We start from the raw sequence: 14,949 nt of genomic DNA on the forward strand, positions 1-14,949 counted from the left end.
AAGCCTATTATAGTACCTGGCACATGGTATTCAATCAATATTTGTTGAATAAATAAATAAATAATAAGACAGAGACCACACATGTCTCATCTTGTCTTCTGAGTAGGGCAAAGTGCTCAGGGAGCAGAGTGCTGCATACATTTGTTGAGTGAATGAACGTAGCTCCACTTGCATCAGGGAGCCCAGATGCACAATTTTGTGAATACAGACGCTCCCAGGAAAACAGATGCTGCATTTCAGCTGGTCTTGTCTGAATAAATAAATTACCCAAATCTTCAAATTTTTAATTTTATATTTGAAAATGAGGGGGTGTAAATATTCTAGAAGAAAGAAAATAATGTAGCTTACATCTTAGGTTTATATTTGAAAACTTCCTTCTTTCCCGGTTCCTGTCACCATCTTCAGCACAGCCTCAGTGGCTTAGGTAGGCAGCAAAGGGCTGGCTCATCATTTGGCCTTATTTAGCATGTTCCAAAGAGGGATTTTAAAGCATATTTCATTCCATCCACAACAGTCTTCATAGGCTTGCTAGGAAGGCAGAAAATAAGAAAGAAACAGAATGAACATATTATAAAGAAGAAGAGGTACAAATTAAGAATCCAAACTCTGCAATTCTTGTACTTTGCCATAAACAAGCCTGAGATTTTTAGCAAACTACTTCCCTGAATTTTCATTTCCTCATGTGTAAACACTGGAGACAATAAAATAGTCCAGCCTTCCTAAGTCATAGCTTTCAGAAGATCAAATGAGATGATAAAAACGGGAGCTACCATTTTATTAAGCACAAGCTGCATATAAGGTACTGTGCATGGCAGTATATAACATATAGCATACCTTATATGTTAAAAATACAGAGAGTATTTTTAACATATGTTAAGTACAGTATACTCAATAAACCATAAAGCTTTCTACAAATATTATATATTCCTTCTTTGGTAAATACTTTGAAAACTCTGAAATGCTATGTAACATGCTATGAAATTAAATTGAAAACATATTGTACATACCTGTGTCTATTATATACAAGATGATTAAAGGAAAAATAAATAACCCAGTGAAGGAAAGAGGGGTAACTGTTTTAACATATACCCACTGGTTCTAATAGGAGGTATCACATAATGCTAAGAATCATGCAGGTTAAGAGTTTGTTGGCTTAGACCACAATCCTCCACCGCAACTGTTTCAAAAAGCTGGTGCAATGGCCATTCCATTATTAAATACTGGTCCCTGATTCTTCCCCTTTCATAATATCAGTCTTATCTTCATCTCTAAGAAGTACACAGAAAGCCCATGTGCTAGGAAACCCCGAGGAAGTACACAAGGCAATGCCATCTTGCTCCAGGAAAAGAAATATCTTTCTGCACCCATGGATTCAGATCTCAGTGTTCTGACTTGTGAGTAAGGAAACTGGGCCGAATCTGAGCAAATATTTGCTCAGAAACAAACAGAGGAAACAAAATTTTTCTGAATTGAAATTAAATTCACCAAAGGGAAAAATAACCAGAAGATATAGTTGGAAAAAGAGAAACAAAAGATGTAAGTAGATGAATGGATGGATAGATAGATCCACACATACATACATACATACACACACATATATACATATATAAATACATAGATCAGACTTATCTAAAAGTTTGCTGTGTCGATTTTTCTGCATCTAATAAATTGTATTTATCTTATAAATATTATTAAATATTTGTAGAACTCAAACAGAAGGCAGTTTTAACCTCTGATATAAAGAGAAAAAATACTTCTTTAGTGTTCTTACACCTTCTGTTCTGTGAGCACAATGTAGAGATTTCATAGACTCAAGTAATACCACGATTTGATTAACAGTAAAAGGTAAATTTTCTTATATTTTATTGGAATGCTGCTTAAACTTTAGATATGTATGCTTTATAAGTAGTAGTTAATGTTTATTGAGTACTTACAATGTTCATACATTATTCTAAGCTTTATATATGTATATATAACTATGTATTATATGTACCTATATATAGCTTTTCAATATTGTTATATTTATATATATACATATAAATGTGTGTCTATATGTGTGTATGTACTATATATTTGTTTAATTTGTAAAAACTGATACAGATAGCTAATAATGCTATTTGCTTGCAGACTGATTTCCCTCTTATACGTTTTTCTGTTTTTCCTACATGCTGATGATTCTATTTAAATATTTAATCAAGTATAATACCATCAGTTTTTATGAGAATGAAGTTCTGTCTTTTTGGGGTCATCAGTTCGTAGTAAAATCGTTTTTTAATACTTGAGAATAAAGGGCTTTCTATGGGACGAGGAGGAGAGAGGGAAGGAAGACGTCTGCAGTCTCAGGCAGCTCTCAGGAGTCAATAGCGTTTCCGCCCACGCTGTGCAGCAGTTTCTGATTCGACTGTGCACAGCCCAGTTGCTTTCCTGCTCAACAGAGGATTACAGTAATGCCTATTTATCCAAGTCTGTCCGTCCAAGGATTTCGAATGCATCATAAACTTATCAATTAATCAAAGACATGGCACCTATTTCAAGATGATGGGTGAATTAACATCCTAGAAGATTACGAGAAATGCTCATTTCGGCATAGTAAATCAGGGGCTTCTTCCTGATGGGTTCCTGAGCAACACACCAAGCACGCAAATGGAGAGGGTTCTCTCCAGCCCTGAATCACAAACCGTGTCTCTCAAGTAAGAGAAAACTTTGAGAATAAGAAAGTCACTTTTTTTCAAAGCATCTCTTAAACTTGATGAAAAATTAAATTGCAATAGAATGACCGAACTCACTGAAATATGGTTAATAGGATTGCCTCTTCAGAATAAGGTATTACTGAACTCCCTTTCTTAACAATTAAAAACCCCTGTGAAACTTTTGGATTTTTGAATACTGAGTTACTTTGGTTTCTGGTTCTCTGGTCTGTTTGGAGTGAGAAATTCTGTGCTTGTGGGCTAGAGCCTTTGGCCCAGCTGTGGAAAACAGGCTTTATAGACAGCTGTGAATGTTTGGCATTTGTTCAGATAATACGCCAGCTCTCCCAGCTTTTAATGTGGTCCAAACATCTTATTGTCCTTCATTTTGAAGGAACATTCCAATCTCTAGGGATTTTTTTACTTTGTATATAATGAGAGGTAGTTAAAGTTTTCACGTGCATCATTGGAAATGCACTCAAGTCATTTGAAATTCAAGGAATGGCAACCCAATATCCATTTCTAATTTGAAGTGTCTTCTGTAGTACCAGATTATTCTACCATGTTAGCTATCCCAACCCAGAAATCACTTCACTGTGATTACCTTCCAACATTCATAAATTATAGGATATCACGATTACTTACAACTTAATGCCAGTCAGAATTTGCCATCTGCCTTTCAGCCATTTCATGAACCTGACTGAAAAGAGATTTATCAAAATGGCTGTGCAACATCTCTCATGTCTTAACTCTCTTTAGGGACTTATATAAGCAGAATTTCATGTTCTAATGTCAAAATACATGTGTAAGGATTAAAAGTAGTACAGGATGCATAAGAACGCTTTTCAGGCCAGTTATTCTTTGATATTTATCACTTCATAGTGGTGACACCTGCTTCTAATTTTAAGAGTTCTTTTTTTCAGTGGGTGATTTTTTTTTTTTTTTTCAAAAAAAGAAATCTTATCCTCAAACAACTCAACTGGTAATTTTTCTCCTTTTGATGTGCTTGATATTTTTATGAGTTTGTCCATCAGCATTGAAGTCTTAACATGCCTTTAGTTTTTAAAAGATCTTTGTAACACATAATCATTATATTGGGTCACATAAATTTAAGTCCTAGACACACATTTGGAGACTTTTGCAGTAATATAATTTATCATAAATGTCATTATCTGCTACTTGGACTACTTGATAGTTGTCTTAAGTTGACTAAAGCCAGAGAAATAAATTCTGCCTTGCAGAAGTAGTTCAGTAACTTACATTCAATATCCACATTTGGTTGTTTTTCACAGTTAAGGACAGGCTTGGTGACAGTTGTCATTTGGAGTTTAGTAAGTCTCTTTAGATACATATGGAATAGTCCTTTGGTTTTGGGGTAGCCAGCCTATTATGCAGACCCAACATAGTCTGCTCTTTTGTTTTTATCTTATATAAAGAGCTTCCCCCAATAGGTTCTGGATGAAGTTAATTACATGAGTAGAAAAAGTTGCAAAAGATGATATATTGCTAGTAACCAGTTCTGATTGGCCTGTGGGGAGTTGTCTGTATAAAATTGGATCCTGTGTCGGGTTCCAAAAAGAGGTGTGAATATGAAGGAGAAGTGCTAAATCATGACTCCAGAGAAAATGTTGGCCACAAGTAGTTCTTAATTTAAGTGAAAACCAAACTTTAGGATTTGAACAAAGAAGACAAGGAGAAAAAACGGTGAATTATTAACTCTGATATAAAAGCATTTTGTTGATCAAGTTTCACCAAACTTTTCATGAGACTATCCACAAAGGCAGTGACTGAATGGAACTAATTTACTTAATTGATATGAAAAGCTTTGCTAAGCATTTACCCTTAGTGTCAGATAAGTAATTTTCAATATAATATATCCAAGATATGGAGACAGTTAAAAAAAAAAACATGATTTTTAATAATTGCACTCATAAGTAAACGAATCTATCATTACATTGTCACAAAGGATGACAGTGAGCAGAAACATCCTGCTAATCCCTCTCAGATAAGTATTCAACATAATTAGACACTGTCTCTTCTGTTCAGTATAACATTAATCAGAAGTGCAACTTTACACAGAAATCTTTTTTCTGATATGTCATTGTTTAAAAAAAACTATATTGTCAGATACTGGGCTTCAGAAAATGACCCATGTAGTTGTGTATAGTTATTTCCCTTTTTATTTCTTGTTGTAATAGTGTTTGATAATAATATGGTCCTTTTGCATCTACAAAACTGCATTTAAAGTAAGTGGTTCATTTTGTTTTGCAAACTATCAGAATAATGAACTACTTGAAGTATTAGTAAGCTTTGAAATGACTCGTTGGCTCATCTATCTAAAATGAAGGCATAACTCTTTTAGAGAGAGATTTTCTTATAAGGAAAAGGCGAGACATTTTCTGCATTAAATAAGAGCTCAAGAGACAACCTCTCTCTGTGAAAAATTTCATGTTAAAATGATGAAATGTGTTGCCCCCTTCCAGCATCCATAGGCATTGCCTTTAAAAAATCCATTTCCTTTTACTATGTAGCTTCTAGCTTCGACTCTGAACTACTGCATAGTTATAAAGTGGTATCAGGTCGCTGTATTGCATAACTCTATTGTCCCACTTTCTCAGCGACTCAAAAGCCTTTGAAGGCAAAGAATAGGGTTATCGAAGGATGGCAGGCACATTTCACTAAGTAACAGGTGGAGGTCAAAGTAGTTTATTTGTGGGGATGAACAGAGTGCAGAGATGGAAAAATCAAATGCTTTGCCATAATAAGGTTTAGCAAGAAAACGCTGACTACACTAAGCTTAGATTCTAGCTGACATAACCTTTTCTAGTTTTCACTACTTGATTTCACAGTTCAAGCAATTTGAAGAGGCCTAAAATTATATTTCTTTTTTCTCCTATGAAATGTTCCAATAAGTTTCAAATTTTACTTTAAAGTAATGGGTGTTCTGCTTGTATACGAGGAACACTGGGACTAAAAGGTGCCCAGTGCAGGTGTATCTGAAGCATGGGTCATCAGAGACTACACATCTCTATACATTAAATTTTACCAGTAGGACCCTTAAATCCAAACTTTCGATCATGTTTGAACTGACAGAAGTGAACATACTTTAATAACCACTTAACTTCTCATCATTGAAATTAGTATTATAGGTGAGGGAAAGTATCTATAAGGATGTTTACCAAGCTTGAGCACTGAGTTACCCCTAGCTTGTTGGATGGAGATGGGAAGGAAAGAGCTTTTGGGTTTTTTCCCCCCTCCTCTTTGTACAATTCTGTATTTGTATGGTGCATATGTTTTGCTTGTGTAACTTACAAAAGGGCCAAACATGCTGCAAAAAATATATAAAAGTAAGATTTACCTACTGCTCTATAGCAGAAACAAAAAAGTAAAGTTATTTGTTGATATATAGACCAGAGTTGTCTAATAGAACTTTCTGCAGTGATGCAAATGTTCTATATCTACACTGTCCGATACTATAACAACTAGCCAAATGTGGCTATGGAACACTTGAGATGTGGCTGTGCTGAGCAACTGAAGTTATAAATTCATTTAATTTTAATTAATTAAAATTTAAGTAGCCACATGTGGCTAGTAGCTACCATATTAGACAAGGCAAAAATAAACCACACATATGTATGATTGAGTTTTTTACTTTTCAGCTGAGTGTCTAGGCAGAATGAATAAAACATTTATGTTATATTATACTGTATTTATTTTTCATGCAAAGGAAGTAATTTGGTTTTCTCAATAATTCCTTCTTTATTTTCAGTCCTTTGTGAATGGGTGTGATTGCTATGTTGAGCCAAAATCAATCTTTCTCTGAGCACATGGGAGGATGGGATGGCTTGGGGGAAGATGAGATGGGTGGAGAATCTCCAACTTGTAAGTACAGGGAGCATGAAATACAATTTTTAAAAATTTCAGTCCTGACACTGGTGTGTCTGTATTTACCCTGAAAGGAGAGGAAATCCCCTTAAAAAATCAAGAGACTTTATTGTTGGCCCAGGAACCAGATTTTTCTGACATATTCCTTGGGTCTATATTTTACTCTCTCTGGTTGTAAATTTTTACTCACAAATGAACATTTGGACTACATTAGAGAATTCATCATTTCTGTTTTCCTGAATAATCCATGTAATTTTTACTCCATTCTCCCATTTTTAAAAATTGAAGAAATCGCTTGTATCTCGAGGCCTTTTAAATTACCTGAGCTTCTTTATGACGTGGTAATTCTTTTGGGGGTCCTTTTAGCTCATTTTAAATGGTTGCCTACAGAGTAAGAAGGATAAACCTTAGAAGCTATATTAGCTTTCATTTTATTCTCCCCATCATAAAAATGATTTTAAAACATTTTTATTCACTGAAAAGGTTAAAAGTCAAAATAGTCTGAATGTTTTACCTTTCTTTTTTATTTCAAGTATGTTCATCATAATAAATTACATTAGAAAGGACCCTAATGGAACTTATCATTAGGACACAAATCTAAGATGAGTGCAGTATCTTGGACTACCTCCTCATATCACGCAGCATGTGTTTATACCTACAGGAACAGAATGATCTTTTAACTGTGAGATTAATCTATCCAATCACAGCCTTTTTTTAGGATCACAGTTGGAGATGATCTCATCACAAGGTGCAGCTGAAACTGTCCTAGGATGGTCCTGTTCTTGCCTGTGGGACAGCTGTTAGAAAGTGAATCTGGTAGAAATGAGTCTGAGCATAAATTTGGATGACTTGCAAAATATGGTACTGGTACTCAGCCTTCATCCTGTGCTTGAGAAATGGCACTGAAATTTATGCTGCACCATTAGTTTGATACACATGACCAGGGTATCTATTCCCCACACTCAGACCTGGAGGTTTAGGGGAATCTGAATGCCTAAATGTAAAAAGATCAGTCACGGTAGCAGTTAGCACATCATTCAAGCTGAAGAAAACAACTTAAGTGTCATTAATGAGCTCTGTTTTAAACCAGCTCATGATTGGTTTATGTCAGTAAGATAGATGAATAATCAGAACTTTTTTCAGAAATAGGCATCTTGGAGTAGTACGATGAACGGAAGAAGAGCTTTGAGCTGCTGGATGCAAAACCTGGCTCCTCTGTGTACTAATTGTGTGACCTCTCATATTCTTCCAGACTTCCTTAATTATCCTTTTTCTGAGTCATCGCTTTCTGCCCATCTGCTGAACCATTCCCAGCAACAGGCAAGCATGCTTTCCTGTCTCCCATCTTCAGAAAACTCTGCCTTGCTTCTATCCATGTCCTCTCTATAGCTACTACCCTATTTCTCTGCTTCCCTCTACAGACTAATTTCATTACAAAGTTGACTTACACCCATTTTTCCTACTTCTGTACCTCCCATTGATTTTGTAAACCATTCTAACCTATCTTCCATGTGCCTCACTATCCTGGAGCTCGTATATTCTCATACTTGGCCTCTCAATAGCATTCAATTCACTCAATCACGACCTTCTTGAAATATTTCTTAGTTTATGTAAAACTACACTTTGCCATGAGTTAAATGCCCCAATTTAGTTGCCTATATTGACACTGACTTTAGTAGCTCAGAGGCCTCTCTTGAGGTCAAGATTTACTGAATTATAAATACCTGTATGTTAGACTTTACCTGTGATTCAGTGATATATTACTGCATTATAATATACACTAAGCTTGGAAGATATCAATGACTCTAAAAGAAGATGTTTGATGCTTTCTGCTAATGTTTTTAGGAGCCTTTATAGAGAAAACAGCTTATTGAATAGGCAAGAAGCCTAATGTAAATATTAAATATATGTATTTATTTTATCATGTGACATCTTTGGGTCATTAACTTCTTCTAAGTCAATGTGATATTTATTTATTGGAAGTTCTGTGTTAGAATTACTGATAATACATTCAGTATGTTTAATAAAATCCTAATTGACCACTACTGAGGCCAAGAAAAACCTTTGGTATATGAGACAAGATGATTCTTAGTATACTTCAGAATTGTTTTTGTATTTTACAGATTCTTTCACAGCCAATATAACCTCTCTTTGAATTTTTTCTTAGGATAACCAAATTAGAAACTTCAGCTATCAATAAATATACTTTATTGACTTAAATAGGACACTTTTTTATAGTATACAAGAGGAGCTACATGAAGGAGTATGATGTTTTACAAAACGTGTAAGCTTTAGCAGAGACCTAGGTCTGAAATACCACTTAGTAGCTATATGATCTTGAGCAAGTTGCTTAGCATCTCTCGATATCTAGTTTCTGCAACATTAAGTTATAAGTAGGCAGGATAATGATACCTATTTACCTGAGATCGAAAAGTAAGAATCAGAGATATATGTAAATTCAGCATCTATCTCTTATAATTAAAGAATAAGATTGTGAACACATTTGGGCGCTAATACATTTTGAAGATTTTGAGTGTTTGCTGATGGAAAAGACATTGTGTGTAACTGCACTCAGTCAACATGAAAAAGCATCCATCTCTTATAAGGGGATATATCTCTTATCTCCTTATCCACAGGGGATACATTCAAAGACCCCCAGGGGATACCTGAAACCACAGATAGTACTGAATTCTATATGTATTGATTTTTCCTATACATACATACGTATGATAAACTTCAATTTGCAAATTAGGCACAGCAAGAGATTAACAACAAGTTAATAAAACAGAACAGTAATAAAAGTTATGTGAATATTCTCTCATATCTTATTGTACTATGCTCACCTTCTCACTTAAAAGAAGCACTTTATGGCTTCTCTTTGGCATCCGAATTGCCAGCATCACTACTCTTGTGCTTCGGGGCCATTACTAAATAAAATAAGGGTTACTTGAACACAAGCACTAGGATACTGCAATAGTTGATCCGATAACCCATATGGCTACGAGGTGACTAACAGGCAGGAGCATAGATGGATATGGTAGACAAAGGGATGATTCACGTCCTCCGCAGGATGGAACAGGATGGCATGAGATTCCATCATGCTACTCAGAATAACATGCAGTTTAAAACTTATGAATTGTTTATTTCTGGAATTTTTCATTTAGTGTTTTCAGACTATAGTCGATTGTAGGTAACTGAAGCTGTGGAAGGTGAAACTGTAAATAAGGGAAGACCACTACATGGCACATAGTAGGTACTCCATAATTTGTAGCTTTTATTATCTTTAGTCTGCTTTTTTTTTTTTTTTTTTGGTGGGGGGGATGATCAATATGCAGAGGTTTAATGACCATCTCTTTAGTTGCCGCCTGGCTCTCTTGAGGCCATTAGAAGGATGAAAGCTTCCAACAGCCTTTAGGTTTCATATAATAGTTGTTTTGATGAACCGGTGATAAAGATAGGCTGTTGGGAATTAGATGATGACAATGGACAGGAGAATATCTAAAGTCAGACATGAACAACCAAACTTAGAGAGGACACTTTATGGTCCTCTCTAACGTGCTTATATATTGGATTTTAAAATTAAAGTGCAGAGTTTGTTTGTTTCCAGAGTTTCTTCCAAACAGATTATGACAATAAATGAACATTATTGAAACTAAACAAAATATTTTAATTTAATACTGTGAAGAAAGAAACATATATCAGTTAAATTTTCTCTGACAACTTAAATTACATCACCGAAACTCCTACAACAGATAGGGTCCTGCTGTCCTGAGCAGCATTAAGTAAGGATAATTTTCACAAAACAATGAATTTTTGAGTAAGTCCTCTAGCAAACTAAGCACTAACACAAACTTGTCATAATTTTCCTTTTTAAAAATCCAGCATGTTGTTCCAGCATTGTCACCAGAATAATTATAATTTATTATGATCTCTCCCTTTTCCCCCTTCCCATTAATATTGTATCTCCTTTGACTCCTAAAAAATCCCCTTTAAGAAGGTTTCTTAAGCAAAGAACAATATTGTACTATCTTCTCTTCTCTGTAGGATTTGCTTCACAATTGTCACTATAAAGTTCTTGGTTTAAGTGTTTGGTAAATCTCATAATTTGGGAGAGAGGAGTAGCTGAAATTAATTATTGGTTTTTCTTCTAATTCTTCTTTTTACTTTCTATAACATCAGGTTGCAGCAGAAAGTTAACAAAAACAAACCTTGATTTGTTATAGGAGACCCCGAGAATTATTTTTGAATTTCTTCATACCATTTGACCTGATTTTGTTATTGATGTTTCTTGAAAGAATCAGTGGGAAATAGAAAATTTCAAAAATGTTTATGCCATTGGAAATAACCATTTATTGACCTTTTTTCTAGAAGTTGTCTTACTATTTTCTAGGTGAGAATAGGCTAGTGGAAAACTTCACAACCTAAGATAAATTTGCTTAAAAAACTGGGAACTTCTTAAGTTCTAGGGAGTAGTTAGTATACAGTAGGCATCTTTAATACAAACATTTCTAGCATTGGCAATAGTTTTATATTTTAATGTCATATTAGTTTGCTATTGTTGTATAATAAATTACTACAAACTTAGCTTAAAACAACATGAATATTATCTCACAGTTTCCATAGATCAAGAGTCTAGGCACAGCATAGCCAGCCACTCTGCTAAGGGTCTCACAAGGCTACATCAAAATTTTATCCAGGCTACATTCCTTGTTGTAGCTCAGGGTCCTCTTGCAAACTCTTCTGACTGTTGGCAGAATTCAGTGCCTTATAGCTTTAAGACTAAGGTCCCAGCTTTCTTACAGCTGGTTGTCAGCTAGGGGTCCCACGTAGCTTCTAGAGGTCCCTGCAGTTCCTTGCAATGTGGCCCTCTCACAGGCACTTTTACAACATGGCAGCTTACTTTTTCAAAGCCAACAGGAGAATCTCTCTGACTTCTAGTCCCTCTTTTAAAGGGCTTACCTCATTAGGTCAGACCCACCCAGGATAACTCTTTACTTAACTAAAGTCACCTGATTAGAAACCCTAATTACACCTTCAAAAGTTCCTTCACCTTTGCAGTATACCAGCATAATCACAAATGGCATCTATCATATTCACAGGTGCTACCCACATTCAAAAGGAGAGCGTTATACAAAGTATGTACCCCAGGGGCCAGGAACCTTAGGGCCATCTTAGAATTATGACTATCAAACACTAATGATTAATCTAAAGAATGTTGGTGAATACTGTATTTGGCCTGTACTTTCAAGGTTGTCCTGTTGGACTTCTCACTTACAACCTCCTCCAGACATCAGGGTCACTGAATTATTAGAAAATTTCATGTATGTTTGCCTTTGTTCACTGAACACTATTTGAAATGGCTCAGGTAGTTTAGAAAAATGGCAAAGTGGAGAGAAATTCAGAATGTCCGATGGTTAAAAAATCAATGACAAGCCAAAATGCCTCTTAAAATCCATCTCCTTTTTACCACCATTGGGATTTTTATAGCAACCATTGGGATTTTTATAGCACTCAATAGGAGGAAATGTCCCATTGAAACAAAACATTATGCTAAATTTCTGCTTCTCATTCTATAAAATTCTTTTTTACATATTGAAAGGAACTTTGAAGGAACATTTTGTCTGTTCCAGAAAAAGGATGATGTTAATTTATCTATAATCTATTCTAAAAATCTGATAATTCTAAAAATACATTGAAATTAAGGTTTTGATTCATTAAAAGAAAGCCAAACAGTCATTAATCTGTACAGTAATTGTATAACAGTTGTGTATAGCTAATTGGTAACAGAAATTTTAATAAGAAGTTCATTTTTAAAATAACGTACAGAAACCAAATTTGATTTCAAAAACAAAAGTCGAGATTAATGCTCTCTCGCTTATTAATATAAAGCGGTTTACTAACATTTTAAAATTTCATCTAATCAATTAAGTATATGAACCAAATTAACCAAAACATACATTATGCATATAGAGAAAATATTAAAGTATATAATAAGGAAGTATGTTCAATATGGGTCTTTAAAAATTGAAAACACAAAGTAATTTTGAGATTCATGACCACCTTAGGGTTCATATTACGTGACTATGATAAATTTAGACAATTATACATAGTTTGGCTTGTCCTTCTTGCACTGGACATTATTTCTTCTCTCTTTAACCCTTTCAAGGCAGATTTGAATTATGCTGTTTTTGAACCCATTTATCCACTTGATGATTCTAGATGCTTCTTATTGCCTAAGTTTAATTTCTGCTTCCCCTTTTATAAGGGTAAATAGTGGATTTAAATCATGTCAATATTTCTGCAGTATTTAGAATAACAAGAGTTGGAATATATGAACTTTTCAAAAATGATAACTCTCCCTTGAGTTCAACCATTTTCTTTCTTTAATAAAGTTAGTTTAGATATTGCATTTTATCAGTGATTCCATTGTCTGAAAAAAATTCTGCCATCTTAACAGTTTTGACATTTTTATTTTCTGTTCGATTTCTGTTTCATAACATGTAATTCAGGCATTTGACTGAGTTTAAGTCAGTGGACTGGTTGGCAGCCTAAACATTTGTTTGCACAGAAGAGGTTTGAAAGAATTGGGAGATTTGTTTACATATTGGTATCTCTTTATTTCTTTCCTTTAATTTTTAATTTGACCTCTCCTCTCTAATGTAATTATGTGATTAGACCTTAGGTTAGGTTACTTGCAATGAATGTTGATCTAAAACCTCAGTCAGTCCTGATTATGTTAAGACATTGGTATGGTGTGACTTTGGTTACTGATTCAACAAGCAAAGAAACATAGCTAGTCTGATTTAGTGACTTTGTTTTTAATTCAAATCACATAGATATTGATTTAGAATGGATCTGATCTAGATTTGTCAAGTTAGTATGAAATCACATACAACTTTTTATTGTCCTTATGTCTGACCATGCAAATGTGCTCACCAATTAGCAGTTTGTTTTTTCTTGGAGTCAAACCCCCAAGTTTTATTGTATTCAAGCCTCTATTAGGAAAGCCACAGATAAAGCTGAGACCTGTATAAGTAGTTTAAATATCTTTTCAGGCCACTTGCTATGTTCCAAGCCCTTTGTTAGATTCTGAAAATAGAGGGGGCAAAGTAGACATGGTCTCTGTCCTTACAGAATCTGTAGTCACACTCCAAGCTTATGTTGTAGAAGCTCATTAAGGAAATCTGTGATCATAAATAACAAAGCCATATTTAGATATAGGCCAAACTAACTAAATTTCAGAACAGATCCATACCTGTAATGTGTTTGGCACAGTTCATAGTAGTTAGCAACTATTCAATAACAGTTACATCCTAATATCATTATTATTTTTGTTATTGATTTTTCCAGTTGACCCAAATAATTATGTGGTCATAGGCAGAACACAACTTTTATAGACATGTATAAGTACAAGGAGATTTGTTGTTTGTTTGTTTGTTTGTTTTTTGACAAGAATACAGGCCAATATTGCACTGCAAACTTAAGAGAACCCAAGTTGGTCCTATAATATGGAGACTAAGAGTTATTTCCTTTATTTTTATATCCAAATCCAAGTTTTCATTGTTTTAATTGGCACCCTACCAAACTGATAGATGCCTCCAGTTGTGTATGTCAGCATAGTTACTGAGAACATTACAAATCCAGTTAACTACAAGGGACTATTTTCCCGTTATTTTCTTCTCAAAACATTCCCTGCACTAGAAATGCTTTGAAACCCTTAGAAACTATAGTAAAAATACTATTTTTAAAAGTAAGCTTTTATTGTATTTTCTTAACATAAAAGTAATATATGTTCATCATGGAAAAGGCAAATAAGCAAAATGAGGCAATGAAAATCACCTGAATCCAGCACACTGAGAGAACTACTATTACGGTTTATGCCTATTTCCTTCAAGTTCTTTCTCTTTACACAGGAAATATTTTTAAATGGCATCATCATGTAACATCCTATTTTATAATCACCTTCCATGTCTGTATTCTATGTCGTTAAATAAATATCTTTCCATGTGACTATTCTTTTACAGTATTATTTGCATCGATTCTATCAAATGCCAATTGTTGGGCATCAAGTTTATTTTTTACTTTTATCTTTTCATTTCTATTATAATGTATGGGATGAGCAAGTTAGTTATTGTTGAAGGCTTTTCTAATGTTTAAATAGTTAAATTAATTAAAATAATTTAAAGCACCTTTGGTATAAGGTCGCTGGAAAGATGAAATAATTGGGATGAGGTGCTTCTATAGCCTCCTTTTTGAAAGGCCTCAGAGGCCATGGGCACATATAACAACTTTCAGGAAACACTGGGGAAGTGGCACTCTGTAATTAGAGAAACTCAATAACTCCAAAATGGACTGTGATTTGGTAGAATAAGTTGAA

At 34.4% G+C, this 14,949-nt stretch overlaps 1 protein-coding gene across 7 annotated transcripts in view; it reads left to right on the forward strand.

Annotated features, from left to right (window-relative positions):
* NFIA (nuclear factor I A) overlaps positions 1-14,949 on the forward strand; it is a 358,991-nt gene that overhangs the window by 266,091 nt on the left and 77,951 nt on the right. The gene's annotated exons all lie outside the window — the stretch shown is intronic.

The sequence above is a fragment of the Pteropus vampyrus genome, unplaced genomic scaffold (assembly GCF_000151845.1).
Source record: "Pteropus vampyrus isolate Shadow unplaced genomic scaffold, Pvam_2.0 Scaffold151, whole genome shotgun sequence".
Lineage (NCBI taxonomy): Eukaryota > Metazoa > Chordata > Mammalia > Chiroptera > Pteropodidae > Pteropus > Pteropus vampyrus.